The sequence below is a fragment of the Erithacus rubecula genome (assembly GCF_903797595.1).
Source record: "Erithacus rubecula genome assembly, chromosome: 1".
NCBI lineage: Eukaryota > Metazoa > Chordata > Aves > Passeriformes > Muscicapidae > Erithacus > Erithacus rubecula.
In genome coordinates this window covers 77,714,710-77,726,940 of record NC_136658.1, presented here as the reverse complement: position 1 = coordinate 77,726,940, position 12,231 = coordinate 77,714,710, and the positions used below count along the sequence as shown (strand labels likewise).

Sequence of the window (12,231 nt, the reverse complement as noted above, 5' to 3'; positions counted from 1 at the left end):
GGATTTAGCAATACAAAAAAAAAATGAAGGGGTACATTTTTTTACTCGTTTCTCTTGTTTATCTAACACTCAAAAATTCTTTGGGTCTTAGAAGGAATAAAAATAGAGCTGATATAACACAACATAATTGAATCATTATATATCACAGGATGACCTATCAGGAAAAGAAAACAGTGTTCTAGAGATTTTTGAGTCTCCTGGGAGTATTCATGGTGTCAGATCAACAAATCACTTTCAGTAATCCAGCACTGTTTTATACCTATATGGAAATGATACTTACACAAATTAGATTTGAATGTGAAGGTTCCAGATTTCATTATACCACCTTGGCAGTGTACAAGGGTTTAAAGCTGGTTTAACTGTGCTGCACCTCCATGTCAAAACCCCTATATAATGCCAGGGATAGGTGAATTATCTCCAGTGCAAATGTCAGACCTTTTGTTGGGAAGCTGTTCTCTCTGTCCCATTCCCTGAGGAGTTAAGCATTTCCTCAGAGCAGTAGGAATTGAACATACTCAATATTTTACAGGATCAGACTTTGGGTGAATTCTAGCAGGTTTACATCAGTTTTGCAGACAATTCAATAATGCAGGGCTCAGTGATGCCCGAAGATAATCAGGTATGCAAAAATTAAAATACTCAGAGCTAACTTCCGATTCCATTCCTTGGGGATGGTGTCTAATATATGTTAAATCTAATCAGTACCTTTTAGCTTTCTTCCCTGTCACAGGGTTTCACTTTACTAATTATAAACGTTCAACTGCAATTCCTTTACATCACTTTCTCACAGGGTAGAATTCAGCACCCTCCGAGAATCGAAAAAGGTTACACCACCATTTGTCAAGGTCACAGCAAGAAAGGTTTTTCATTAATTTTAGATTGGCAAAGAATAAGAAATACTGTAATTGCTGCATTTAAACCATTCACTGCACCAACCCTCTTTCTACTTCACAGCCAGCCAATTAGGGACTTTATTTAAAATGTATGAATTGCACATCAGTCATTAAAGCTGTGTTTCTGAACAGCTTATTTGCTTTCTTTGACTAAAGTATTACAAAAGTGCAATCATTTTTCAGGACAGTGACCCGATTATTCAACATTTGGTAAATAAAAGTCTCTCAATAGAGTTGACCACAGGTGGAGCCTCCATTAAAGTGAGTGCTTTGAAGGTTCATTTCTGCAAGGCTCTGGCTGGACACCATGCCAACACTGACCATCTGCCTCCTCAGTTTGACTGGAAAACTCCCCAGAACATTATACTTTTGTGGAAGTATAAAAAAAACCAAACCCAACCACAATAAAATGTTCTTTGTTTGTGAAAACGGCATCTCCAAGAAATGTTGCTGGTTAGTGCAGTAAAACTGTGACTCACTTTCAACCAAGCCAGAGCCAGAGCAGTGAGGAGACCACTGGGCTTTCCCAAAGATGGTTTCAGCTGTCTCGAGTATCCTGCCTTTGATTTCTTGAATTAATGTCCTTCTCACAACAAACAGCTACACTTCACATATTCTATCTTTCTGACATTTATTGAAAATTAGAGGCATTGCTTTAGATGGATTTGTTTCATTCCTTTCCTTTTTGTGAGCCTTGTCTCAAAAACTGGGAAGTGTTAGAGTTTGGGTGTCATGACACTGCATTCTGCAGAATTTTTTCATCATTGTTCTTCATCAGTAAATGCATTCCTCAGGTGGGAATGCTGCTGTAGACTGTAAGAGTACAAGAAGTTTATCTTCCTGGGGATTGTGGGACTTGGCATTGGAGACATAATTTTCTGTCCTGATTTTGCCAAGAAAGATTTGTTTCCTTATGTGATAATATACTGATACTCAAGCTTTCCTTAGGATACACAAAATCATCCATCATTGTATTTCCTCATTGAAAATACTTTTGTTTATGGCTTTGTTTTCTTTTTGAGAACAAAAAAATCCCCCTTGTCCTACTTGTACTGTTAGCCATATATTAATCACACCTCAAGGACATCTGCTCTCTTTACATAGTAAATGTGTTTTTCCTGATTCCTAAAACCAGATGTGTAAATGAGAATCTTTCTTACCAGCTCAACTCTGTCCTCTTTGGTCATTAAGACTACAGGATGAGATATTCAAAACATGAAAGAGTTTGGGAAAGGTTAGATATTTCTTTCTCCTGTTTCAGATGAATTTTATTTTCCAATGTAAGCATGTAGAAAACACAGACACTAAAAAACCTTGTGTGAACAAAAGAAATTGTCACAACTGCTGCAATTGAAATTTTTTTATTGCAATTCACTACTGTGCCTCTTCAGTTATTGGATACAAGGTTCATTTCCAGGACATTGCAGCCTTTTTGGATTAGCATCTGATACTGTGTACAGAGGATCTATGTTAATCAGATTTCTGTTTTCCAGGTCCATGTTCATCAGTCCATATCCAACCTCCACATTGAGCAGATTGTTCAGATGCAGCAGAAGGTATCACTAGCTGCATTACCTCTGGTGTCACTTCTCAGGGATTCGAAGTGGATAGTCAGAGGACAAAGGGACAAAGGGACCTGTGCAGGATTTGGATTGGTCCCTGACCAGAATGAGCACGTACAGGGATTTCAGCAGTGTGCAGTATCTCCCTCCAGTCAGCTTCAGCACAGCTGAGAATCCAGTAACAGCCAGCAACAGAATGACATGGACAGAGGGAAAGTTGTGCCCAAATACCTGAAAACCTTCTGTCGTGAATTTGTTGGCTTGATAAAGGGGAAGAGAGCAGTGGACATTGTCTACCAGGACTCCCGAGTTTACTGAAAACAAGCCAGTAGAGGCTATAGACCAGATCATGGACACTGCCTGCTGTAAGATCCTCATAGAGAGGCTGATAAAGAGGTTGGTGACCTGTGGCACAAATTGTGGTTGGAGGTCAGTAACTAGCAGTGCCCCTCAGGGCTCATTTCTGGGTCCAGTCCTGTTTAACATCCTCAAGATGACAGGAAAAGATGACCTTCAAAGGTCCTTTCCAATGTTTACTGTTCTGTGAACAGCATGGGATCCCAGTGGGACCCAGGATCCAGCAGGGAAAGAGAGTCCTACTATGCTTTAAAGGACATGGGACAAAATTACCAACATAGAACTTCAATGTAAGTAAAAATCCATGAAACTCTTCATTCACTACTGTGTGGTTTGTCAAGAACTGCATTTGTTCCTCAGAAGGCATGCTGAAGGAAAATTTAAACTCTCTTGGACTAAAAATCAAAATCCAGAAATATAAAATATGAAAATATTAGCTTAATTTTTTTTTCATCTCACGGCTTTAGGCTGTGATGGAAGGACATACTCCAGGTTTTGAACATTTGAGCTAACAAGACTGATAGAGGAAGTCTTTTCCTGACAAGCTTCAGCACACATGACAAAATCACCCCTCATTGTCCCCTGTCTGCACTATTACACAATTAAACTGATAATCACCATTTTAATTGTCAGATACTGAGAAACAAATGTTCCCTAAGTCAGTTAATAGACTGCATAGCATGAAAATTAAGACAATTTTAATAACTTTTGCCTTTTAGAGCCTTGGTGACTAAAACTTTGCTAAAAGAAGGTGAAAGTACAAGATTGATGTCCTAGGTGTGACCTTGGGGAAGACTGTCCTGCTGTCTCCCACCAAGATCCTGACAACCCTGCCAAAAGCAAGAAAAGACTGAAGCAGAGAGGCAGACACTGGGAAAAGAAGCTGTGATATCTCCCAGGAGAGAGGCTCTGAGGAGACAAAAGAAGCCAAAGGTGGTCATGGATGGAAAGCTCACCCTGCTGTCCTGGGGCAGAGAGGTTTCATGCCCCCAGTTCTGAAGACAGCAGAGGGGAAAATGAGTGCTTGCAAGGAAGGGAGGATATTTTACCCATTGCCCAAGATTAGGCTAATTGTGAATGGTGCTGACCATAGCACTGGCTGTCAGGGACATCTATTTCTAAAGTAAGAGCAAATAAATATGTCTCAGGGACTATGTTCCTTCTCAGAACAGGAATTCCTATTTTTCATGACTGCTTTTGGCCATGAAATTGATCCATGCTACTCAAATTACAACCCATTTTGACTAGCTCTTATAAATACCACTTGTCTCATTTTCCTAAACATAGTTACTCACTTGATTAGGCTATTCTTGCAATGGTAAAGTAAAACATACATACATGCAACTTTTCTTCCAGGATGTGACTGACATCAGCAAAGTCAGGGTCAGATTGAAGGGGATTGCCAATAACACACCAGGTTACACTCCAGCCACTCTGTGGAACATTGTGCAAATTAAACTAGCTAAAATAATTTTCCCCTTTCTCAAACAGGAATCAGCTGGATTTAAAAATAGTATTTCAGGCATGAAAAAAAGGGTAGAAAAGTAGAGCAACCTTAAAAGGTAATTTTAAGATAAAGTGGAATGGGATGGAATGGAATAGAATAGAATAGAATAGAATAGAATAGAATAGAATAGAATAGAATAGAATAGAATAGAATAGAATAGAATAGAATAGAATAGAATAGAATAGAATAGAATAGAATAGAATAGAATAGAATAGAATAGAATCACTAATGCACTACAGGGATTTTCTAAACCACTTCAAGGCTGACCAAAAGTTAAAGCACACCGTTAAGTGGATTGTCCAAATACATTTTAAACATTGACAGTCTTGGAGCATCCACCACCTTTCTAGGATTCTCCCAGCATTCGACCACCTTCTCAGTAAAGAAATACTCCCTAATGTCCTGTTTGGTGCAGGTTTAACCATTTCCACATGTTCTGCCATGGAGTCCCAGGGGGAGAGCTCTCCACTTCCTCTGCTCACTTAGCTCATGAACAATGAGTTTCCCCTCATCCTCCTTTACTCCAAGTAAGACAAGCTCCAAGGCACAGGACATTCCTTCCAGCCAATTCCAGCTTTGCTGCCCTCCTCCAGATGCATTCAGAGGCCCTCTTCAACTGCAGGGCCCAGAAATGCTCACAGTTCCTTGAGGTGACCTGCATGGAATACAGTGGAACAATCCCCTCTTTCCCAGCTGGTGACACACCCCAGGATAGGGTTTGGCCTTGGGCTGCCAGGGCTTGCTGCTGGCTCCCCACCAGCACTCCCAGATCCCTCTGTGCAGGGCTGCTCTCCAGCCATTCCTCTCCAAGCATGTGCTTCTGCCTCGTGTTACTCTGCCCTAGGAGCAGAATCCAACACTTGGACTTGTTGAATTTCATTGCAGTAATCGTCACCCAAGGCAGAGCTACAAGAATTGTGTGCTAGCGCTCTGTGATTTTTTGGTACGCCCTGCTCTGCTAGCTCTTGCTTTGACTGTTCCTGTGATTTCAGTGCTTGGCAAGCATGCTTATGTCACTGAGGGCTTGTGCAGGGCATGCATAAAGAGGATTCTGAAACAGCTTCATCTTTTTAAAAGATGACAGATGACCCTTGGTTTTAGTTTCAGGTGATAGTTTTTGGACCTAAGTGCTGGTGGCTGTGATCACCTATGGCAGATTCATTTAAGAAAAGGTAGCTGCTGTGAATTTTCTTGTGCTATTGCAATAAGAAACCTTTCTACACTTCTTTTATGTTTCCTTTAACAGAAATGTCTCTCAGGTAACAAAGCTGAACATGCTTTATGTCTAGCAGGATTCCCTTTCATTTGTTCCCAGTTCTCTTGCAATTTTTTTTTTGTGGGCTGCCCAGCCATCCATGAACAGAGTGGAAATGTTTCACTCTTGCTTTGAGCCTCGGCAACTACATTTAACATAAAGATCTGAAAAGCAGTAAAAAAACTTAGCAGCCCTGTAAAGAATCAAGACTTCTGAGTACACCATTTTCTTAAGACTCCTGAATGGCACAGGTTGCTTCAGTTTTTCAGATAACAGAGATATTGTGGATCCATGCTGTGAGCCAAATAATAGTGCATTAGCTGGCCAAACGTATCTATTGATTTCACCTGCAAAAGAAATGGGCACAAAGAAGCAACAATTGTGCCCTTTGGGCAAATTAAAGTACCCAATAGAAGCTTTTGGGTTCTACCCTCCACATTTTAAAAATAAAGTTGACAAAGAAAATAGGCTAAAATGTGAAATCTCAGTGAGGTGTATGTCTGCTGCAAGCTACTTTGTTGTGAATGATGAGTAACCATCAGCACTACTTGAGCAAATGGCATCATTTACATCAGAATCACATCCTGGTTGTTTCAATACACTCCCAGTAATGCATCTTCAAAGGTCAAATGAGTCCAGTGAACTGAATAATATTCTGTTCATCTTCTATAAGAATGCTTACACTGTTTCTGCTTGCTATCAAGACCTGAAGGATATAGGTATTTGACTTTAGAGGTTTTTGTTAGAAAAATTGTGCAATGAATTTCTGAGTCTTCCAAAAGGAACACCTTCTACTGCTTATTTTAAAGGTTTGCTAAATATGGCAGATGGCTCTGGGTGTTGCTAACAAATTTGCTCCCAACAACTATTAAGGATTATTGCCTTACATTATAAAATATTTATATGGAATTTTCTAATCATCTCTACGAGAAAGCATTAATAAATGAAATATCTAATAAGTTAAGAGGATTTTAGTTTTGAGACGTTCCTCCATTGACTTACTCTTTGACATTGGTTAAATTTTTTTAGAGTTAAAAATATATATTTAAGCATGATATCTATTACACATTATATATATATATACACCAAAAGAACTCCTTAATTTTGCAAGATATATTCACTTCTTATGCTCAATACACCAAAAATATGCCTCTCAGTTTTCTTTAACACACTGCTTTTTACTCAGGTAGAAAAGGAGAGAAAATAGAATAGATGACAACATTCTTTAAATTCATATGCATTACTCTTATCCACAGGTATGTTATTAGTATCACTATAGATTTTAAAATAACCTATTTTTCCTTATGAGCATATGGCATTTAATTTATTCTACTAAAGCACTGAAATACTCTGCTGAGTATTCTTAAATACTCCTGAGGCAGGTTCTTCTACATGTTGTTGCAAACATTTGGCTACCACTTCCCCATAGGCTCATTTTGAGAGATTTTTCTTGTGGGAGGCTTAAAAGATGTTTTATGTTTGCTAGGATTCTGTGCAACCTTAAAACCCAAGATTTATAAATGTAGGTGACACAGAAGGGTGTTTATGATGTCAACACACTGAAACATTCATAAAAATGCCTTCTGCTTTTACTTTTTTCTGTGAGGAAAAAAAAAGAAAAAAATGTACTTAAAGTACTTCTTTCCTTTCATTATAAGGGAAAAAAAAAATTTAAATACTTAAATGCTTCAGTCTGAGCAGAAAGAGCATATACTCCTAAAAATGTGGTTCATACTTATCTCACCAATGACAGTACCATTTCTTCTAACCTGTATGTAATTTATGATCTTTGCTGCTTGTGCCCAGGAGCAATATGCTATTTAAAATGATAGTGTGTGATTCCATGACAACTAGCAGGTGCCTTATAAAGTCTTTCTTTGTTCCAAATGTGCAGGTGAGTTATTATACTTTCAAATAGGAGAAACAGAACTCTGGTGGATTTTACTTAGTGCATGAGGAGCCTGCAAATATTATTTGCAGGTTCAAATATTATTTTTATACCTACCTCTAGGCTTTACAAAGACCAATTGCAACAGCTGCAGTGGAAAGTCAAATAAAATACACTGCCCCACATGCTGCTGTATAAATATAACAAGCTCAAATTTTTAGCCAAACTGCTTTCTTCTTTTAGATGTTGCTGACTACAGCAGAATCATGAGTCTGTGTAGTGTCCTTTTCCCTTTGCTAATATGTCAGGGACATTTTTTTCAAAAAACAAAAGAAAACTAACTTGCAGGCACTTTTCTCTGCCTTTCCATTTAGCTAGTTCGTTTGTTTTAAACTGTCTCGTTTGATAAATAGTGAAAAATCACTTGTTGTTGTTAGAGATTTGAATGTTTATGGTATCTAATTTTCCAATTAGCAGGAAGAACTCAGAGACTTGTGTTTGTCTGACTCCTGGGATCACTGGTACAAATTGATGTCCCTATTGCCTTTACCCTCTCAGAAAGACAAAAAAGAGTGGTAATATCTTAAATTAGCATCTATTTCAGCTTCTGGAGCACAACATATGTTTCCATTTAAACAGCTGAATATTTAGCCCACACCAAGATTGGATTCTACATATGCAGAAAACCCATAGATCTCAAAAAGAAGTTGGGATCTTTTGCAACCTGAAGTATCAGATGTGAATATAACACCCTCATCCTTGGCTGTAAGAATTTAAAGCTTGATCTAGTGTTCCCTGAAGCCAGTGGAAAGACTTATTGTCTTTGGCTTGCTTTGGATCACAGCAGAAGCTCATAGTCTGATTTTGCAAGCCCCAAGAAATGAAGTGCTTCAGTAGCACCTTTTGCTCCCTGTGGAGGTTGGTCAAGTTTGGAAAGTAAGAGAAAAATGACAAATTGGCCAGATGATAAAAATAAAAATAAAAAAATCCGAAACAAACTAACAACAAAAGAAACTTTTTTAATCTCTCAGTTTAATTTTTGCAGCACAAAAGAAGATTTATTTTTATCACTGAAATGTTGATGTATTTTTACAAAGACTTCACCTGTCTAAAGTCAAACAGACATCATGATTTTTAGTGAGCAGTTCAAAAGTTTCTCAGCAAAAATCAGAAGGATGGAAGAGCTTGATCTCTTCAGTATATTGATAAGGGCTGTCATAAATGGGAGCAGTTTCTTAGCTCCTGCTCATGCCTGATAAGGATAGTCTCATCACCTGCTGGCAATAACCTGAGTTTTCATAAGCTGTATTAGCACTGATTCAGTGTTTGTTCACTGTGTGACTCCACAAGGATGCCACTACCTTTGAAAATACGTGTTGACATTGGGAACATTTCTGTAATTGTGTTTTCAGATCTTTCTGTTCATGTCTTACCTACATCCTGCTGAGAAGGGCTCAGTCATCTGGTGCAAAATAGCCTCAGTCATTACTGGATAGCAGTGTCTCTGTGCAGGGAACCACACAGGTTAATCAGAGGCAGAGACCCCTCTGCTTTGGATGAGAAATCCTAGCAGCTCCTCTTACATGAGTAGAGAAAGCCACCAGAGGTCATGGCTTCAGCTTGTCTGTCATGAGACATGCAGGGATGTTTTTCCTCCTTGAAACAGCAAGGAGCCTTAGCTGTAACTCAGACAGAGAAGGGAGGGCCTCAGCTTCAGTACCACGTTGTAAGCATTGTGGTTCTTTCCTTGTTCTTGAGGGAAAACTTGTGTGGTCCTATTCTAACTCTGCTTGTCTGCCTTGCCTCCCAATTAACTTATCTCCCCCAAAACCAGTGGCCAGTGGCATTCAAACTAGTGGATGTTTTCTGGTTTTTAATGCAACCTGCTTCTTACTAGTGCCAAGAAAAAAGAAGGCACTTGAGGTAGCCTGTTAAGGACCTGCACTGATGAAACTGGAGATTTAACCTTGATTAAACATCAGAGGATCCACGTGGAGTGAGCCATTATTAACATTGTCAAGAAGTGAAAAGCTTCATTCATAGATCTTTCCTGCTTAGACATCAAAGTCAACCAACCTCAAAAGAAATCTGTGGGGAACCAGGCATCCTTAGTTCTCATATTGATCATACTGCTTGTTCTGAAAGTTTCACCTGAGCTCTGGCAGTGCTTGACCTTGCAGAGGGAACATAATGTACAAACAATGCAAAAGCCTATGCTTGCTTTCTTGTTCTTAAAGTTAATACCAGGTATAAAATTGATATCAAATCATATATTCTGCAAATATATTCTGTCTCATTTTCTCTAAATAACATCCCTAAAAAATTACATTGGAGAAAATGATACTAAATTTTCTATTAAAAATCACAAAATCTTGGATTAATAATTTCTGTGTCTGGCAAAACATTCAGTGTCTGCTGTTCATATGCCAGAATAAAAGCTTTTTATCTGGGCACAAGGTATAAATTTGTTCATTATAGAAAAAAAAAAAAAAAATGAGCATGGGTCCAACCAAAACAAATTTTTAAATTCAAATGAATCTTCCAGGTAGTTCCTAGACAATATATTCCCAGACCTTATGACAGCCTAAAAAAAGAGAGTGCCTAGATGGTGCCATTTTCTCTTCAAGGTACAGTCTGTCTCAGAAGGTGTCTGTCAGATAAGGCTTTTTTTTTTTTTTTTTTGGTGGAATTCCTATGGTTATCACTGGGAATTCTTACAAAGAGAGGGAGAACAAATTATACAATGAAATTATCAATTGCATACTTCAGATAATTAAAAAATGATATTATACTTTCACAAAGGTTGAGATAGGGTTTTTCATCAATGGCTTTTAGGGAGAGGAAGTATTTTCCAAGAACAGACTCTAACTGGATGAAGGACAAAAAGCAGTTCAGGGAAATATCCTGTGAAATGTGAACTTCTATTTTTTAAAATTCTATCCAAAGTTTTGAATGAAAAGCTGAGAACAACTGATAGCATGGGAAAAAAAAAATTAAAAATATATTGAAAATATTTTTTTCGCATTCAGAAATCTTTTATACACATTAAGTTTTAAAAATTATCCAGAGGGAATCTTTACATTGTTTTAAAACACTGACTAAGGCAAATAAAGAGATAAAATAATCTGCAATTGGGGGAGCCCCTGGAGACCCCAGCCCAGGAGCTGGAGCCGCGGTGCAGCGTGGTGGCACACCCAGCTGCAGAAGGCTTCTCCACCTGAGGAGATCTGCTCCAGCCAGGAATCTTCAGCCCAGCAGACTTGTCTTTAGATGCTGGTCAGGCAGTGCCTCATTTCTTTCAGGGGATGCTGACCTTTCTCACACAGAGCACCGGGCAGGTGCCTCCTGCTCCAGAACAGGAATAGTGCATTGTGCATTTGGCTTTAAGTCACAAAAGATAGAGGTGGAGAATTTATAGAAGCACAGGGCTGTGACCTCATCCATTTGTGCTTTTATGAGGCACCTAACTTGGTATTTACAAGATGGTAATTATATTATTTTAATGTTGGTGGCAAATGTTTACAAGAATGTAGCTATTTGATTAAATATAAAGTGTGAGATTAAATAGCCCATTTACTGTAACCTAAATGCCTAATTGAATAGCAAGAGAATATTCATTGGATATTATGGTTTAACAAATATGTGAGCATTATATATTAATACTTTAAAATACACTATTGATGTTGTACCTCATTAGCTAAACAGTCCCTCTGCTAATATGGTTTAACAAATATGTGAGCATTGTATTTTAATACCTTAAGGTACACTATTGATGTTGTACCTCATTAGTTAAACTGTCCCTCTGTTAATAGCACATTAGAAGTATTCACACTGTCAACAGTCCTGATTCCTAATTTATATTACCTCAGTGTTGGTTTATTTTACCCTTTACAGATTCCCAGATATTTACTCAAAAAAACAACAAAATATAACATTCAGTTCCCAGCTGTCTAACTTTGTGGAAATAAAATGCAAAACCATTCATTTTATGAGCTTTTGAAGTTACAGTCCAAGATACAAAAGCTCATCTTGAAGTTATCTGAATACTTCCAATAAGAATAAATATGGAATTCCAGAATCTAATTGAAGTCTAATATAAACACTTTTTGGGGATACACATTTTTCTAAAACAAATTCTGCCTTACTAGTCGCAGTGCTGTAGTAATGATAATTCTTCATTAAAAACCCTTTAAAAAGATTTTTTATTCTTTGTTCTATAATATTACTGAAAAGGGGGAAATTCTCTATGCTTTCATTTTTGTATAACATGCCTTGGCATGAGTTAGGCAATTACTAGATTTATATACTAAATATATTGTGCTTATATCTTTGGAATAAATGAGAGCCACAGATATGATATTCTTTACGTCCCTACATCATCATACTTTTAAGCAATACTGGAGTTCTCAAAAAAAATCTCTTTCCTAATACCTTGACTAATAAATCTTAAAAAACCTTGAGCATTTTTTTATTAAAGACACTATGAAAAGAGAAGTTAGTAATTACAAATGTGAAATACGAGGCATTTAAGTATTTTTTTTCTTCCCCATTAGCTGTAAGATGTTTTTATGAGTTTGGATTTCTTTTTCTGCCCTTGGACAGATTTCCAAGATGATGATTCTTGCACAGATTGTTTTCATATGAGGACACCATTTTGCAGAATATCTTTTTCAGTAGAAAAACAAAAGCAAAGAAGCTTTGCTGGTAGTTTCATAAAAGTTTTGCTTGAGGCTTCTTGACCTTCTCTGATTGATACTTTTTTTAAGAAC

The 12,231-nt window shown here is 37.7% G+C and overlaps 1 long non-coding RNA gene across 1 annotated transcript in view; it reads right to left on the bottom strand.

Annotated features, from left to right (window-relative positions):
* LOC306803711 overlaps positions 1 to 8,969 on the bottom strand; it is a 55,939-nt gene extending 46,970 nt beyond the window's left edge. Inside the window, exon 1 of the long non-coding RNA XR_013774669.1 lies at positions 8,896 to 8,969. This is a non-coding gene — a long non-coding RNA (uncharacterized lncRNA). The remainder of the gene's footprint in view (positions 1 to 8,895) is intronic.
* Between the last annotated feature and the right edge of the window lie 3,262 nt (positions 8,970 to 12,231).